This window comes from Taudactylus pleione, unplaced genomic scaffold (genome assembly GCF_031769625.1).
Source record: "Taudactylus pleione unplaced genomic scaffold, aTauple2 ptg000117l, whole genome shotgun sequence".
Classification (NCBI taxonomy): domain Eukaryota; kingdom Metazoa; phylum Chordata; class Amphibia; order Anura; family Myobatrachidae; genus Taudactylus; species Taudactylus pleione.
Window position 1 is genome coordinate 6,902,501 of NW_028284519.1, and position 19,465 is coordinate 6,921,965.

The 19,465-nt window shown below is 45.3% G+C and overlaps 1 protein-coding gene across 4 annotated transcripts in view; it reads right to left on the reverse strand.

The window, feature by feature from the left end:
- The window catches only part of CHD9 (chromodomain helicase DNA binding protein 9), a 262,211-nt gene extending 243,357 nt beyond the window's left edge, over positions 1-18,854 (reverse strand). For all 4 annotated transcript variants that reach the window (XM_088471863.1, XM_088471864.1, XM_088471865.1 and 1 more), the window contains exon 1: positions 18,346-18,854. The gene's annotated coding sequence lies outside the window, so the exon portion shown is untranslated. The remainder of the gene's footprint in view (positions 1-18,345) is intronic.
- Positions 18,855-19,465: the final 611 nt, after the last annotated feature.

Consider the following 19,465-nt stretch of genomic DNA (forward strand, 5'->3'; position numbering starts at 1 on the left):
AAAGTTGAACAGAACAATGAGATGCAAGGTTTATGAAGGTGGTGTAGGCATGAGATAAAGGACGGAAATGGCCCTCTGCTTAAGAGCTCTCAAGATCAATAAAGAGGATGTCGACCCTTTACTTGCAATAGTGTAAATTTATTCTTGCTATAGCTCATATTATGTGAATAAAATTATATTCCAAAATTGGTTCTAGATTTCAGGAGGCTGCGAGAAGAAATGTGTCCCCCCTCGGCTTTAGGCACCCAAACAGAGCAAAAATTAAATTTCTGTTGGGCGCCCAATCGTATATACGCCTAGCAGGGCTGGGCCAATACAACTACTGAATCGCCCCCAGTATGCCTCAAATTCATAGTATGCCATATAGAATGATCCCAAATTCAAAGTAAGCTAAATAGTATGCCCCAAATTCATAGTATGCCACACTGTAGTGCCCCAAATTCATAGTATGCCACACTGTAGTGCCCTCAATTCAGCTCTGCCAAGCTGTAGTGCCTCCCATAAATAATATTTTAGGGGGAAGACTTTAAAAGGAAGTCAAATGGGGATGCTACACGGATTTAACTGATACTACACCTGACAGGCATTGAATGCAGGGTCTTCCTCAATCCTGTTCTTCACAGCCCTCTTCTCCAGCACCTCAATGACGGTCTTCACCCAGCTGTACTGTGAATTGTGGTGCTAATTTTTACTTGTGCTCTGCTTAGGTTTCAGTTACTGTATTTTAATGTAATGTTGTGTACCTGTACTGTCCTACTGTTGTCATATATATGCAGCTGCACATCACTTGTGCCACCTTATATATAAAATGTTATAATAAATAAAAAATAATAATGAATTTAAAAAGGCAACAGTAATACACACTAAATCAGGGTTGCTTTGCCTTTATTGCTATTGTCGTTTTAAATTCAGACATCAAAGCCGCTGATAATCAGTGGCATCGAAAAGCCTGTTACGTAAATATAACCCTGGATGTCACACCAGAAAATTGTACAATACTCAGAATAGATAATAGCTGTAGCAGCACTCATTTATATAGGTAAGTAAAATGTACAGTTCATAAGGTGGCCATAGAATATATCAATGTTTCAATAAAGACAAGTCTGGGTATCATAACGCCAATATATTCTATGGTCTAAATCAGGGGTTCTCAAACTTTTTTGATCTGGGACCCCGTCTAACAATAAAAATTATTACAGGACCCCAGCAAGTTACTGCAGAATGACTGCCACACATGCATGGTCAGCAGACCGCTCATGCACAGTAGCACTATGGAGACGCAGTAGACTATGGAAACTGAAGTGAGGTATCTGCAAATGCAGGGGCAGAACTATGGGAGACAATGGAGGTGCGTCCTCTATTGCCCACAATATAGTCACCCCACTTAAGGCTATTCTATATTACAGTTTTTGTGCATAAGAGATAGATAGATAGATAGATAGATAGATAGATAGATAGATAGATAGATAGATAGATAGATGTGCACCACATTTATTTTCCATTTTGTTTTAGGGGGGCACAAAAATAATAACTTGCCTGCTGGCATCTGGTATGAACTTACGCCACTGCGCTAATGCGATCATTTCATTTAGACATTGCAGGGACGAGCTCCTATCGAAGCCCGTCCCTGCAAGGTGAGACAGAGTTACTGGGGAGACAGTGGGTGACTGGGGAGGCAAAGGGTGACGTAGGAGGCAGTGGATAACAGGAAGAAGCTGTGGGTGACAGGGAGAAACAGTGGGTGATGGTGGCAGAGGGTGACTGGGGAGGCAATAGGTGACATAGGAGGCAGTGGGTAATAGGGAGCAGTGGGTGACAGGGGGTATGCAGAGGGCGTCGGGTGACGGAGAGGCAGTGGGTGGCAGCAAGAAGCAGTGGGTGACAGGGTGGGGAAGTGGGTGAAAGAGCAGTGGGTGGCAAGGAGCAGCATAGGGTGTCAGGAAAGACAGTGGGTGACTGGGAAGGCAAAGGGTGACATAGGAGGCAGTGGGTAACAGGGAGAAGAAGTGGCTCACATGGGGACGCAGAGGGTGACAGGGAGATACAGAGGGTGGCAGGGGGTGACTGGATGACAGGGAGAGACAGGGTGATTGGGGGGAGGCAGATCATGGCATGGAAAGGCAGAGAGTGACTGGGGAGGCAATAGGTGACATAGGAGGCAGTGAGTAATAGGAAGAAACAGTGGATGACGGGGAGGCAGAGGGTCACAGAGAGGCAGTGGGTAGCAGGGAGAAGCAGAGGATGGCAGTGGATGACAGGAGGCGGCAGTAGGTGGCAAGGAGCAGCAAAGGGTGGCAGGGAAGACAGTGAGTGACTGGGGAGGTAGTGGGAGGCTAAGGGTGACATAGGACACAGTGGGTAACAGGGAGAACCAGTGGGGAGGTAGTAGATGAGAAAGACAGAGGGTGCAGTGTGTTTCAAGGGGGAGGCAGTGGATGACAGGGGGGAGGCAATGGGATTTTAAGAAATCTGTTTTTTTCTGTTCACCCCCTCCAGTTCCCACAGTGTGCTCCCCTGTTCCCCCATAGGGTCTGTGCTCAACACTCTCCTCATTCCTCCTCCTGCTGAAGTTTCTTCTCCATAAACAGCAATCAACACACGTTCTGTGTCCTCCCACCCTCGCAGCAGTGGTACCCCAGGCTGCACTTACTTAAATGGCAGCTGGCTCCACTGAGTCTGTCTGCTACTGAGGCTTGCTGCCTGTGTGTCAGTTTTTGCTGCTGGGCAGGAGGACAAGAGAAGCTGAGCACTGGGGTGGGACGGGGCTGACTGATGACTCCTCGGATCTCTCAGCCAGTGATCTGAGGAGTCTGAAATAACAGACAGTTCAACTGGTTTCACTCTCCTCAGAGGGGTCATCAACCTCACCCCATGTGAGTCGCGACCCCAAGCTGAGATGGCCGCGACCCACTTTTTGGTTCACGACCCACAGTTTGAGAACTGCTGGTCTAAATGAAACAATTTTATAAGCTATTGATGACAGTCCTAGGAAAACTGTTTGTACCCTTGATGGATGATAGTCTTTTCCAATGAAGGACTGCAGAAAACAAAACAATTATTTGGTGCAAATATATTAAAAAATTAATAATTTGGACACTTGAAAACAATATGCTAAAAAAAAAAACATCAACTAGTTAACAAAACCAAATTGCATCAATGGCTACCTAGGACTATGAAATAAGAGTTAAATATTAACCTGAGATAAGAAGTCGTTTTTCTCAGTCACAAAAGGGGTAATCTGTACAATTATGTAATTCTTTCAGCAAATAAAACAAAGTTGAAAATCAAGGCATGTTTTTTCTAGAGGGACTACTTTATGCCTCAATAACTGTCACATTACGGCCATCTAGGCTGCCATAAATGTTGGGCAATGGGTCAGATGCAGCCTCTAAGCACTGTAGGATTTAACTTTGCCTTTTATAGAAGAACATAACAATATTCCTGAATCACTGACCAGAACATCACATCTGTCACTAGGGTCATTCTATGTCAGGTGGACCCAGGGCCGGCCCGAGCCTTATTTTTTTTGGTAAGCGAAGATAGATTTTGGCGCCGCTTGGTGGACTTTGCGCATACAGAAGATATGAGCCTGAAAAAAGAAAAGGGGCATGGTCTCGTGGGAAAAGCGGTACCCACGAGCCATACATTTAATCTCTTGAATTCGGAACACCGTGCGAGCCGTCCGCAAAGGGGGCATGGCCTTGCCTCAAACCACAGTTTCTTCACTCTGGGGACGTGCCCAGCACTCCTGGAGATGATGGGCTCCCCCCAGAGACTCACTAAACTCGACTAAATGTGGGGTACTTGAAAATGGGTACTAGCATATTTTAAAATTGCTAATATGAAGTTATTAATAAACATGAAAAATCCACCTGCCGCAACCACCTGCAATCAAAAAAACACCTGGGGCATACTTGGGACCCCCCGAGTATATTTCGCTAGTTTCGAAGTTTGCCCCCCAACTTTGTTTTTTTTTTGCCCCAAATGAAAGTACTTTTTTGGGGTGTCCTAAGGTACTTTTTAAAAACATTTTGACACAGATTACCTTTAGGGGATTGTCCAAGGGGTGCAGGGTGGTTTTGGAAGTCTGCAGCCCTAAACCCCAATTCTGCACTTTTTCTCGCCACCTATTCAATGGGGTCTGTTGCATTGACTTTTCGCACCGGCGAAAAGGCGGGGATAAGTAGAATCAGCGAAAATGACGTCATCGGCAAATAAGTATCGCCGAAACTGACTTTTCGCTTCTAGGTCACTATGACAGCCATCGCCAGGGGTCTCCCTAAAGATATCTCTGTTATCATCTATGGACATGAGAAGGTACCAAAATGTTATTACTTGATAGCTTTTCCCATCTTAAGTATTAAATCTATTGGATAGATAAATAACACCAGTCCATTTAGGTGCCTGAAATCCAAGCATCTGCGTACAAAGTCGCAGCATTGGTCGCAGATAGTTTGATTATCACAGTTCTTTGGGTTCAGAGTAATCCTAAGGCTACACAGAATGGATGCGGAATTGGAGATCCCGGAGCCACTTTCAATGCATACAGGATCGCAGATGCAGGCTGTTACACTGCCCAAAAATGGTCGCAACACGACTACGTTCTTCACCGCCTCACCATCACCTCCCACAAACGCTCCCTGTCAATCACACTGTGAGTACATACTCAGGAGCGACTACGGTAATGCACGGTTTACCGATAATCACCCAATCCTAACTATCGCTATTGCGTATATCTGTGAATCAGGCCCATGGGGGGGGGGGGGGATCAATTAAGTGCGATGTTGAATAGCGCCGGGAATGAGTTCCCACATCTATTCAATTGGCCGCGCAACAGAAACAGGAACAGAAATCAGACAAAATTATTGCCGCAATGCTAGTAGCAGGCTTAGCACGGGAGCTAACAGCATCACGGCCGGCACTTAAGACGGAGAATGCAGTTTACCACGACTAAACACCCAGCATTAGGCATCATAAGCTGCATCTCCTAACTAAAGTGCTATTCAACTTCGTATTTAATTGAATTACCCCCATAAATTGTAAGCTCTATTGGGGGCAGAGACTGATGTGAATGGCCAAATATTCTCTCTAAAAGCGCTGCAGAATATGCCTGAAATAAAAAACATCTCTACAGCAATGGCTAAAAGTTTTGAGAATGACACAAGTATTGGTTTTCACAAAGTCTGCTGCTTCAGTTTTTATGATGGCACTTTTCAAATAGTCCAGAATGTCATGAAGAGTGATCAGATGAATTGCAAGTCTTTGCAAAATCTGTTTTTGCCATGACAATGAACTTAGGGCCTGATTCAGAGCCGGACGCTATTTGCGCTCGCTCGTTCAGAAAAAGGGGCCGGCTATATAAATTGAGCGCTCGCTCTTTGCGGTCTGTTGACGCCTCTATGTGCGAGCGAGCGAACGAAACATGCGCTGGCTATTTTGAAAAGACGCCCCCTGGCATCATACGTAATTTCCGCTATTTATTAGATTAATCGAGTACATCGAAAGGCGTCTGAACTGCTCGCAGTGCTTGTGGTTTGATTTTCCTACCGCAATCTTGCGAACAGTTCAGGCTAAGAGACAACCAAGTGACATGGCCGATGACGCTGCTTTGTTAATTATGCACACCCTTAAAACGCCCGTTTGGCGAGCCTGCGTTCAGATCTCCACTCCCCGTTTCAAGCACCTTCCCCTGTTACCACCCACAAACGCCTCATCCTGTCACTCAAATTAGCAGGCACTCGCAATTTTGCGAACACACGTTTTCCGACCGCAATGACTGGTTGGCGCATGCGCATTCCGACCCATACACATGCACAGATGTGCGAACATCGCTCGGAGCGAACGAGCGGCCGCTTACGAGCGGCTCTGAATCAGGCCCTTAATCCCAAAAACATTTCCACTGCATTTCAGCCCTGCCACAAAAAGATCAGCTGACATCATGTCAGTGATTCTATCATTAACACAGGTGAAAGCAGGGCCGTCGAGATGGGGGGGGGAGCGGGTACTAATTACCCGGGCTTGTTGGAGGGGCCCGGATCCGACACCGCCCCCCTCCTCCCTGTCAGCTGAGCAGCCCAGCACACAATGCTGTGTGCTGGGCTGCAAAAGACTGCTTGCAGCAGTAGTCTCTTCTGCCAGTGGGCGGGGAGTGATCATCCTGATCTGCGTTGGGCTGAAGGGCTCACAGCACTCCCCTCCCCAGCGCAGTGCCACAAAAAAAATTTTTTTTCTTAAGGGGGTCGGGGCGTGGCCACACCTTCCACTATTAGACTCCCACTTCCACTTTACCTGGGCCCGGCCTGGCTTTTGGCAGCCCTGGGTGAAAGTGTTGATGAGGACAAAGCTGGAGATCACTATCATGCTGATTGAGTTAGAATAACAGACTGGAAGCTTTAAAATGAGGGTGGAGCTTGAAATCATTGTTCTTCCTCTGTTAACTATGGTTACCTTCAAGGAAACACATGCAGTCATCATTGCTTTGCACATAAAGGACTTCACAGGCAAGGCTATTGCTGCTAGTAAGGTTGCACCTAAATCAACCATTTAACAGATCATCAAGAACTTCAAGGAGAGAGTTTCAATAGTTGGCTTCAGGGTGCCCAAGAACGTCCAGCAAGCAGCAGAACCGCCTCCTAAAGTTTATTCAGCTGCAGGATCGGGGCACCACCAGTGCAGAACTTGCTCAGGAATGGCAACAGGCAGGTGTGAGTGCATCTTCACACACAGTGAGGCGAAGACTTTTGGAGGATGGCCTGGTGTCAAGAAGGGCAGCAAAGAAGCCACTTCTCTCCAGGAAAAACATCAGGCACAGACTGATATTGTGCAAAAGGTACAGGGATTGCACTGCTGAGGACTGGGGTAAAGTTATTTTCTCTGATGAATCACCTTTCAGATTGTTAGGAGCATCTGGAAAAACGCTCGTCTGGAGAAGGAAAGGTGAGCGCTACCATCAGTCCTGTGTCATGCCAACAGTAAAGCATCCTGAGACCATTCATGTGTGGGGTTGCTCATCAGACAAGGGAGTGGGCTCACTCACAATTTTGCCTAAGAACACAGCCATCAATAAAGAATGGTACCAAAACATCATCCAAGAGAAACTTCTCCCAACCATCCAAGAACAGTTTGGTGACGAACAGTGCCTTTTCCAGCATGATGGAGCACCTTGCCATAAGGCAAAAGTGATAACTACGTGGTTCGGGGAACAAAACATCGAAATTTTGGGTCAATGGCCAGGAAACTCCCCAGACCTTAATCCCATTGAGAACTTGTGGTCAATCTTCAAGAGGCGGGTGAAAAAACAAAAACCCACAAATTCTGACAAACTCCAAGCATTGATTAGGCAAGAATCAGTCAGTATGTGGCCCAGAAGTTGATTGACAGTTGCCAGGGCGAATTGCAGAGGTCTTGAAAAAGAATGGTCAACACTGCAAATATTGACTCTTTGCATAAACTTAATGTAATTGTCAATAAAAGCCTTTGACACTTATGAAATGCTTGTTATTTTACCTCAGTAAACCATAGTAACATCTGACAAAAAGGTCTAAAAACACTGAAGCAGCAAACTTTGTGAAAACCAATACTTATGTCATTCCTAAAACCTTCGGCCATGGCTGTAGATCTCAAGCATAGTCTTAATATGCTGTAAGAGTTCTCATTTTTATTTCATATTAGTTTCTTCTCAGATGATAGTGACTTTCAAAGTGGCGACAGCTAGAATCAACTCATAGGTAATCAAAAGGTATTACAGTACAATGTAAGCTGCAAACACTACAGTACAATGTTATTTGTCACTTGGCTTACTAGATTGATGCTGGCCGTGTCATTCTGATTTCCCTATAGTTTGTCCCAGATCTAGCCCACCTTTCACGTTCCTTAGCATAGTAATTCAACCACCTTCAGTCAGTTAAGATAGCAGCATGGTGGCAAACAGGAATGTGGAATAGGCCTCAGTACCTTCTAGGAACAGTACAATTAGTCCAGCACCAAAGGGTGACTAGCTCTCCAACTGGCTTTACGAGCACTCATGATATATTGTGGGAAATGCGAGATGCAGGCATAGTCACGATTCAAGAGAGCATGCTGATTTTTTTAAACGCTAATTATTTGAAAAGACAAAACCAACCTGGCTATTACCCTCATGGTCTTCGCCAGCCCCAGGCTGTCTGTGTCAGCAGACATAACAGAGCCAGAGACTCATTTTCATGTCCTTGTTGAAAAGAGGATACTCATATCTGAGGCCAGAACATAACACCTTGGTCTATATTAGAATGGTCTTCACATATAGCAGCCTGGATATGCCTTAAAGCTATAATTTACTTACCGGAACCAAGATAACCACTGACATTTTTACCGAGACCTAGCCAGCAGGTCAGAAGGGATCTAGGCAACAAACAAACTTTGGACTGGCCAAAGACAATAATAACCAGCTACAAATTACCGAATCAAAATATATATTCAGGTCCTAACCAAGGATCAAGGCAGTACAATGCAAAATCAAAAACCAAAAGTAGTCAAAAAGTCAATGACTAAAAGGTTAGGAAGGTCTGCAAACTCAGGTAATAAATACACATAGAAAAGAACCATATGGTTAAAAAAAATAAATAAATAAACTTTGAGTGATTTATTCACTGGAGGTACAAATATTGCCATGTTAATGCAACATTTTTCTCTATAAAGCCCAATGACATCAAATGCAAGATGTGTGCTTATTATTTAAGCTTAGGTACCAAAAATCTATATCCACACTTTCTACATACAAGTGTTTACCAGGTAACAACCAATGCTATGACAACATCACCATCAAAATATGGGTGCTATTTAGCACTAACCCTTCAACATCCCTATCATCAGGTTTGTTATGGAAGCAAATATCCAATCAGAATTTTGGTAGTCCAAGAGATGGGCATCTCTCATAGATTTATCAACTGGTTGAACATAAAGCAATGGCAGAAGCCTGGTTGATCTAGAGATTTGGGGGGTCATTCAGACACACACGCGAGCGGCATTACGCTCGCAAGTGGGTCGATCGTCCCCACTGCGCATGCGCACGACGGAGGGAGCTCCGTCGTGCGCATGCGCGAAACCCGGCGAGTGAAGAACTTTCCATCGCTCCGGGTCTCGCACCAAAGGGGGCGTGCTGTCGATGTTGATTGACAGCACGTGCTGATACTCTAGGGCGCCGTGACTCAAAAAAGTTTGGGAACCACTGTACTGGGGAAAGTACAGGTTGAGTCTCCCATATACAAAATGCTTGGGACCAGGGATATTTTGGATAACTGAATATTCCGTATTTTGGAATAATTGTATACCATAATGAAATTTCTTGGGAATATGCACACACAAATGCATTTATGTGTTATATACACTTTATACACACAGCCTGCAGGTAATTTTATACAATATTTTCAATAATTTTGTAGCTCAAAGTTTATGTACATACATGAAATTCATTTATGTTTCATATACACCTTATACACACAGCCTGAAGGTAATTTTATACAATATTTTAAAAAATGTGTGCCTTAGACAAAGTTTGTGTACATTGAATTATCAAAAATTTCATTATCTGAGTCATGCCAAAAATATTCCGTATTTCGGGATATTTGGATATGGGAGACTCAACCTGTAACAGTAAATGAGTATAGGGACCAATTTTGTCAATGTACAGTATCACAGCCAAAGATCAGGCCTGGTCTTACGTAGAAACATTCTTGTACACATAGATGTTTTGATGTGTTCACTACTGTCAATTGCTTGCACGTATCAAGAACAACTATTGGCACGCATGTGGGCAAGTAGGTGCAAAAAGCAACAGATCAGAAACGGTCTGTACCTGGGAATCCTCTGCCTGTTTGCCAAGTGAACTTCTAGGAGAACATACTTGTTTAACAACACTAATGACAAAAACTCAACAAATCTTTATATTACTTCAATGAGCCTGCATTCTATGTGCATGTATGTATGTCCGGCACAAATATTCTTCAGTGCATTTGTTATTAATGATGGAGTTCATTGCGGGCACTGTCCTAATCACGGCCCGTAGTGTGACGTGGGCAGGAAAGGACTCCTCTCTTTAAACCAAAGGTACCCTTAACTCTGTGGGTGCCACGATGGGTGAGAGAGGGCACTTATTACTCTTCCCCCATTTCATGCATATATATTTTGTTAAATATATATGCTGCATTTTACCTAGAAGAGGCGGGCTTAAGAACATCATAACGATCTTGGGATTATAATGTCATCAAGCCCCAACCCTCCTGGGTCTGAGCCACAGAGACGATAAGTAGGGGACTTTTATACAAGTTGCCACCCCTAGAGTCCCTATGGGCCGGTTCCCCTTTCTGCCCATGCCGAGTGGTTGACACCAATTTTTGGTGATTTGTCGACGTATCGACAAAAAAATACATGTTAACAAGCCCCTAATAGCCAATTCCAATAATTTTTGGATCAGAATTCCCGATTCCCGATTGTCCAACATGTTGGATTTTCCCGGTCCCCCGACTCAGGCATCTGAGAAACAGGGAATTCTCCCGATAGCTGCCTGGATGTATGGGCCCTATAACACGATAAAACTCAACTTTGATACAAAGACCCAGGGGAAAGAGGTTGGGTACGGGATCCCGATGGTCAGGATGCCGACGGTTAGAATACTAAAAGATTTCTTGAAATATTATAACCCTAGCCCTCCCGTCCCGCAGCCTAACTCTAGCCCTCCCGTCCCACACCCTAACCCTGGCCCTCCCGTCCCACACCCTAACCCTGGCCCTCCCGTCCCACAGCCTAACTCTAGTCGTCCCCTCCCGCAGCTTAAGCCTTCCCTCCCACAACCTAACCCGCCCCTCCCGCAGCCCAACCCACGCCCTAACCCTAATATTTACCACCGCAATCTGTCAGTATTCTGACAGTCAGGACGCCGCTGTAGGTAATGTGAATATCGGGATGCTGATGACATCACTAGGAAGGTAGCCATCACCATAAAACCAGAAATTAGAGAGTACTGTATATCCATGACGATGCATAGGGTCCAATGCATAGCGAGTACTACACCAGTTTGCGTGAAATCGCTCTGCTGCCATCTATTTGCATTGCTTAGCGCCACACCACTGGACAGAGCTAGTTAGCCTGCTCTATTTACAGAAGATCCTCCTCACTACTACTGCTGCTGTTTGAATGGCTCCACGAGCCACTTTATAGACAGCTCAGGATTTTTTCTTTGAAAAAAAGAAAACATAAGATAATAGATTTTGAAATTATTTGCATCAACCTGTTACTCCCCCATTAATTGCTACAGGTAGGAAGACAAAAGTGGGAAACATATATGGCCTACACGTGACCTGTGTGACAGAGAAAGTAAAACATCTATGACACGGATATTATGTTTGTGCTGCAGTGTTACCTATATCCAATCAGTAGCAGTGTCTTTGGATATCATTTGCTTTACCTCCTCACCGATTGCCTCCTCCCACATCCAGGACTTTACCTGTGCTGCTCCCCTCTTCTACAACTCACTTTCACGTCCTAACAGGTAGTCTACCAGTCTGCAGAGAATCAAACGTGCCCCGAAGACACACCTGTTCATTAACCACTTTACTGCCAATACTTTTTTACTTCCAAAAAAAAACACTCAGAATCATCTATTTAAAACTTAACACTATTTTATTTAAAATATAAAAAAAATAGCAATTTAATGGAATATTGGCAGTGATTCAGAGCCGGACGCTCTGACCAGAGCGCTCGCTCTGAATCAGGGCCCACCTCCATTAATATGGAGCGTCCTCCTGGATGCTCGTATAGCTGTGGGTCACCACCCACAGCATATACGAGCGTGCAAAATGATGGTCGCGATGGTCTTGACCATCGCGACCATCGGAACTGCGAGTGAAAGCCTGCGGTTGGGTTTCTCAACCGCAAGGCCAGGAGTGATTTTGGCTCTATCAGAGCCAAAATCACTCCCACTGACATCACTAGTGATGTCAGTGGGGCCGGCTTCAGACGGTAGGCGTTCCCTTGGGAACGCCTCCGTCTGGCAGGCACGCCCACCAAAGGGGGCGTGCTGTCAGTCACCATCGACAGCACGCCCCCTTTGATGAGACACTCCGAGCGAAGGAAAGTCCTTCGCTCGTCGGGTCTCACGCATGCGTACGACGGAGCTCCCTCCGTCATGCGCATGCGCAGTGGGGACCATCGACCCACTTGCGAGCGTACTGCCGCTCGCGAGTGGGTCTGAATGACCCCCATAGTACTTAAACTAGTGATGGCCACTGAAGGCTGTACCATCCATGGTTGAAAACCATTGGTTGAAATTCATTGATGGTTTAGCTAAAGATTGTTGGGTGCTGCGTATGTGCAAACCTTGGCCATCAGAGCCAATGTTTTATCAATTTTGGGCCTCCCATCAATATTGTGCTATCATTGCTGCGCAATCGTTAGCAAAAAAAGCTATTACCATCAGCCATCGATGGCCAGCCCTACTTTCAACACTTTGGGGGCGATTCAATTGTTTTCTCGCACAGCTGTGACTAATTGGAGCCCGACGTATCAATTAAATTGTTGCTACATTTGGGCGCGAATAGCCATGAAGGCACACATTTCTGCTTGCACCCTCCTGAAGGAGCGAGCAGAACTGTGCGATAAGACCATAGTTTAGGTGCGCTAACCACGACTTTAGATGGGTTTAGCCGTTTTACACATCTAAACCCAGTCTATTTGGGCACGACATAGGTAATAAGTCACGGGCACCCAAAAAGATTGAATATCGCACCCTGATCTCCCATCACTTATACAAGTTGGCCATCCCTAATCATGGGTCCTGTATCGATGTACTTGATACACTGGGGGCAAAGGCACTCCTATGGTTCTATGTCCCCAGCAGCTGCTCCACTATGCAGCCACAGGGTATACGCTGGGGACCACATGTGAAGACTCAGTGGGTCATTAGGACTACCTGTCCTTCACTTGTCTAGATAGTAAGCTCTCAAGAGCAGGGTCCACTCTACTTTCTGTCACAAATATGCACCTCATTCTGCAACCTTGTATGGGGCACTAGCCCTTGCACTTTGTCAGCATACTAGAGTTAGCACACTGCCAAGAGGGTGAGACAGACTCTCCAAAAAATGTTGTCTAGTGTCACTGGGATGAGCTGATAAGAGGAATAGTGTCATGTCACCTCAGTCTGACTCTGCAAACACTCTATGGGGTGGAGGGCTGGACATCTATCTTGCCAAATATAACCTCTATACTGCCAAACTAACATTGCACTGGATCTAAAGTCCACAAAAATGAACACCGGACTGACAGTAACTTCTTGTTCCAGTGCTCATGGTGCCTGATTTTAGCAGCTCTCTCCATCTTGTTGTAACCTCAAAATAATGGCGTGTCTCCAGGGACCCAGACCTGCAACTGAAGCACCAGCTGTCAAGATTTGTTTTTTTCTAAACCAGATCTCACAACCGGAAGTATTAACCCTGGCTGCTTAACCCAATCATTGCCTCAATTGCCTGCAATGTAATAACCATCTTGTAGAGATGCTTCAGGACATTATTGCTACTACTCTATTATATTGCACCAACACATTACACAGCGCTGTATAGAGATTGTATATTAATCTACATCAATCCCTGACACAGTGGAGCCTTCAATTTAATCGCACTAGCAGGCACGAAAACACATTAGCGTCAATTCTAGCTAAAAGCTACATAACTGAGCGATAGGAGGCTACTGCAGCACCAGGAGGAGGGTCACATGGACACAGGGAGAACATGCAAACACCACAGAAATAGTACCTGAATGGATTTAAACAAAGCCAACTTACTGTGAGGCAGCAAATGCAAACACCCAGTCATCCAATCTGTCACACGTTACTTGTATATGGCTGCAAGGGATACCTTTCTTTCCTCCACTCAAAGTTGCTTACATTTTGCAATAGTTACCAAATGATACTATAAAGCATATAAAGAGTTTTAATTAAGTGTAAAACTGTAAAATTGAGCACAGACATCTCGCTACTAACTGCCAGTCAGAGGGTTAACAGTGAAGTAATACCCTTTTCAGACATAAAATGCCAACTTCAACACGGCTCGGACCCAGGACACTGAGCACTGGTTGAAGCCGGGGTTACCCCTTTCACACGTGTGATGACCCAGGATCGGACTTCGTGACTCGGGTCTTCTGGCATTCAGTGGGCACTTGGAAATGATGTCATCACCAAGCATTACTGTCCCCGGCCAATTCATTTCTTTTAAGCATGACCCAGGTCATCAAGATATGGGTCACACCTTGTCTCCGATCTGGGTTGCAAGTCCCAGGAAAAACCCTGATAGCGACCAGGGTCGTGGACCCAATATGGTCAACCCGGGTCGGACCTTTTAGACATATGCCAATAATTAGTCTTCATTCTAGGTCCGACGCTGGACTTATTTATATTTACTGATGGTCAATTTTAAGCAAATTTAAAATTTATGAAAAATCGATCAACATCGATGTTGTGTTTCTGGGGCTTAATCACACATTTACTAACAGACAAGCTCTTTTTTTTTTTAGTGTTATTTATGTGTGGATGCCAATTTTCTATTTGAAAATGGCCTCCAATGTGAGCGAGTAAGCATCTGTGTATGCAACCACTTCAGCAACATGAGACACTCCCATTACAGGCCCATAAAATGTATCAGCTCTGTCTGAATAAACTCCTCCCAGTCACCGCCCAGCACACTCCCAATACATTTCTGATACTGTGCGCCTCTGTGCGTAAACACAGTCTAATGCATCAGTCATTACAGAAAATCACTCAACTCCGTGAACATAGGCATTGAGTGTGACTCAGAATCAGGCACTTAACTCTTGCCTGAGATGCGAATGCGCCAAGCTGGGCTTTCCCTTAAATGATACCATATCAGTAATGCCAATGGCGGCAACTGAAAGCTAATCTTTCAGCAGCCGCCATTCAGTGGGCAGTACCGACAGATTACAGATCCCCTCCCAGGCTCCTCCTTCGGCCACAGTGAAGGAGACATGGCTGCAGCACGACCTTACAGGGCTCAGGGCAGCCACGGCTACAGCCCAACCTCGCAGGGCTCAGGTCAGCACAAACTGCTCTCCACCCAGACAGCAATCGGCGTTCCTGTTAGGACTGCGCAGCAGCCTAAGGTGCCGCTGTGTGAGCTCCCTGCAGCTGCGCTTCCCCCCAACCCCAGGCAGCACCGCAGCAGTAATGCAAGTTACCCACCCACCGCTGCTGGCTTATCTTCTTGCAGGACTGTGAAGTAGTTTTATAAATAAAAAAAAATTAAAAATCTTTAATGTGCCCGGGTGCCCTCCCAATAGATCACAGCATATAAGGTGGCCACCTTCAGAGCTCTGAAACGTTGGTGATTTCAAAGTAAATTCTTTTCTGCAAGTCCCGGAGTGCCGCCTCAGTCATTCTCATTGGGTGGCATAAAAAAAAAATATATATATATATCTATTTTAGTATAAGATTATTTTTCACAAATATGTCCCCAAAATTATAGATTTTTTTTATCATCGAATTACATAAAATAGTTATATAAACTTTAAATTAGTATAAATTTATTAACAAGTCTGCATATTTGTTACAAAATTGACAGATTTAAATAGCTAATATTTGTGTAATTCGAGGATATAAAAAACAAAAAATTGTGTATATATTTAGAAAAAATATTAGCCAATTAAGTGGTTAAGCTCTCCACAATAAAATGGTTGACGGGTTGTGAATAAGAGAATCAATCAGAAACCACAGTGTCTGGGATTGCAGCTTCTGATTTGTCCCTCTTGCAGCACCACAAAGCCTAGGTCCTGAAAAACGGGTGGCATGCAGCAGCCCCGGAAGGAAAGGACATATTAGCAACATATAACTATAGGTGATAATGCAGTTTTAAATACACTTTGGGCACGATTCAATTCAACTCGAAGCTATTCAATTCAGTGTGCTGTTTTGTCGGAGAATGCCGGTTCTCGTGCGCCTCAAACATGGTGATTAGTCGCGAGAATCGCCATTCTCTGACTACACTGCCCGTCGCGATGCTGTTTCCGCGGTGCTAAGGGCACAAAACAGTAGTAGTTTTGTCAGATTTACGCTCGCACCCCACGAAGGATGAGAACAAATCCTTAGTCGGGCTTAATAGCACGCTGAATATTTAATAGCTCCGGGAGTTCCTTCCCGGCGCTATTCAATTTGCTTTGAATTGAATCGTGCCCATCACTACAGTGTATCAAACTATTAGATACAAGATGCGTGTCTATTTTGCAAACTTAATCACCGCCACCACAAAAAGACATACCAGGAGTGAGGTCCTGGATGGACCTCCCATTGGTGTACGCTGGGCAGAACTTTGACATGGGGAGCCTGTTCTGGGCCTTCCACCGGGTGGATTTGGATGAAAACTTCACAAAGGGGCGGCAATTGATCTCAATTGCCTAACTTAATAACTTGAAGATTTAAACCTGGGCAACGCTGGGTACTTCCTCTAGTTTACTATATTATCTCATCTCCATGGCAAAATTACTTAACCTTGTTTGGACAGAGTTCTTATTTGTGAGTCAGCTTTGCAACCGTGGTTGAATTTTCAATATTATATTTGCTTTTATTTAATTTGCAGTTGTAGATGAATATATTGTAAGCAGGGCCCTCCTATCTTGTTGTCGGTCTGTTATTACCCAGCCTTATTTTATTACCGTTTTGTTCCCAATTGTAAAGCGCAAATTAAATATGCCGATGCTATAGAAGTAAATGTAAGGAAATGACAATTAAGAAACAGAGCTTAGTCAAATCATTATCTTTACAAAATGTTTAATAAATAACAGACGGAATTGCACACTTGGGGCCCTATGCTGAGTTGACCTTTAGCTGGCCATAACTGCCATCCGTACGCAGCTGCTGGGCAGAAATATGAAAATGTCGTAGCCGATTGAGACGCCCACCGGTGTCTTTGCAAATTCAAATGTGCAGATCATTAGATGTTAGCAGCCCTGAGTGAGTCTGTGGACGCAGGAACGGAGATGCTTTAGCCTAATTTCTTGCGTACAGGATCGCAAACGCAGGATGCATCACACCTGTGTTTTAGCCAACACTCCCCGTTACACCACAGAACACTCCCTGACTGGCAATCACATTGCAAATTTGTACTCGCTGCGAGCGACTACGATAATGTACCTTAACGCATGGGCAGTGCAGCTCCGAAGCATGCGCAGACGGTCGATAATTGCTCAACTGTAAAAACATTGGCATAACCCACAACTCTGAATCAGGCCTTGTGTCATCACCAGGATGCACTTGCACCAGTCTATACGTGACACAAATTATACGCCAGGATACAGGCGTATTTATGGTCATTACAGGCATGGGGTCATAAATTCTATCCATCAGCTGCTAATGCAAACCTAATAGGATCACCATCTTATACATAACCCTTATTATCAGCATTTATTTAGCTGTTAGGTAAATGCTGGTAATAAGGGTTATGTATAAGATGCAGTAATGTACAGAACTGGAGGAAGATGCTGATCCTGTTAGGTCCTAGCAGGATCACATCTTACCCCAATTCTGCACGTTAGCTTTTATATAGAACAGCTATATGAGATTAACCTGTTCAATGCAGTGGTTGATTCAACAGATGTAAATCATATAGTCTGGAGTCAAAAATACTCTAGTGACTCAACACTTAACCTTTTTTTTCTGCCACAGATGCCTGCACCATGCCGTAGGCCTTGCTGCCAGGGGGACATATGAACTACGTCTGAGAAACAGCATAGTCATCTCTTTCCAGTAAGACTATATATAATGCTTTTTTCTTATTTTTAATCGGTAACACCAAATACATCTCAGGCTTCAGGATACACGTTCATGCCGGGCACAGTTCCAGTTTCCCTACAGATAAATGACTGATACCAGTGTCACACAATGGCCCACATCACTTGTGGCACCCTGTACCCACACTGACACATTATAGGTATGCCATGCTAGACTGCAACCATGCACTCTCACTGACACACGCAGGAGCACATTACAGGTGCCATGCTAGAGAAAGGGGCACCAGGATCAGAGATGAATACCACCCTTCGGCGCTGGACACTGCAGACCTCTATACTACACACTGACTGTGCAGCTTTACGCCCACAGCTGACACTTCATGGAGAGGCCACATGCCCACTGCCGGCTCCCCTGGCACAGGGCACCTCCCCCATGCCACCTTCTCCCCCCTGCCACACTAAGGACCCTCTCCCACTCCTCACAGAGCCCGGATCCACCTGCCAACACACCACAAGTCTAACTGAGCGCAGGTCACCCCCTCCTCCCCTCTTACAGCCCCAACCGGCGACATGTGATCATCTTACCCGGGGTCCCGCCCGAGACACGACCGAGTGGGGTGGAGACGTAGGCGGGGACCCCCTCCCCAGTGCTGATCACCGATGGATCGTTCCTGGTTATCGATCCCCCGGGGAGAGGGGATGATGGGGGGAGGGAGGGGGTCTCTCCCTGCTGCTGCCGCTCTGAGGCCAAGTTTCCCAGCGCTGCTGCTGCTGATCCAGCGGCGGCCCCTCCAGCCCCTTACGGCGAGCGTGAGATCTTCCCCCGCTTCATTTGCATATCTATCTCCCCGCCGCTCATTGGCTGCCCGGCTGCTGAGTCCCCGGTCGGTGATCTGAGAGAAGTGCGCAGCTCGGTTTAGTCAGTGAGTGCGTGGAGGAGGGAGGAGGAGGCAGCAGGACGTGTCTGCTGGGGGCTCCCGCTGTCATAGCAGGGGCTACCCCCAGCCTCTCACTGTCACGTCGACGGGGTCAGCAGGACTAGCCTTCCCTCCGCATCCTCATTAGCGCATTAGGCTGGCACAGACCCTCCAACATGACCCCTTCCATCAGGTACAATGATCTGATCATGGACTTCTCACCTAATGTATGATTAGGATCACCTGTGTTCAACTAGTTAATTCATGAGAAGGTTGTTTCAACACAGGTGACAGCAATCATAAATAAAGAGGGAAGTCCAGGGGCAGAGCATTTTGTACCTGATGGAAGGGGTCATGTCAGAGGGTCAGGGTTCGCCGTCCATCTTTTACTGATAAACTACCAGAGAAGCTCATAAAAGTGCTCTTATGGTGCATACACACGGTCAGATTTTTCCTTCAGATATGAACGATAACGATTTAAAAATCGTTCAGTCGTTCCTATCTGAAGGAAAATCTGACATATCTGATCGATGGACGATCAAGGATACGCGTTCCCGATGGTCAGATAACGATTTCTGACATCTGATGTGTTTGCAGTCAGACTTGGACGATTCCATTCATTTTAATGCAGTCAAAAATCATTCAAAACATTGGTAAAATCGTTCAAATCGTTTAATCGTTCATCTGACAAATCTGACCGTGTGTATGCTCCATTAAGCTGCATACACACACAACGATTTTGTTACCTACGATTTTCTGAACGATTTTTATGAACAATTTTCTGTCAG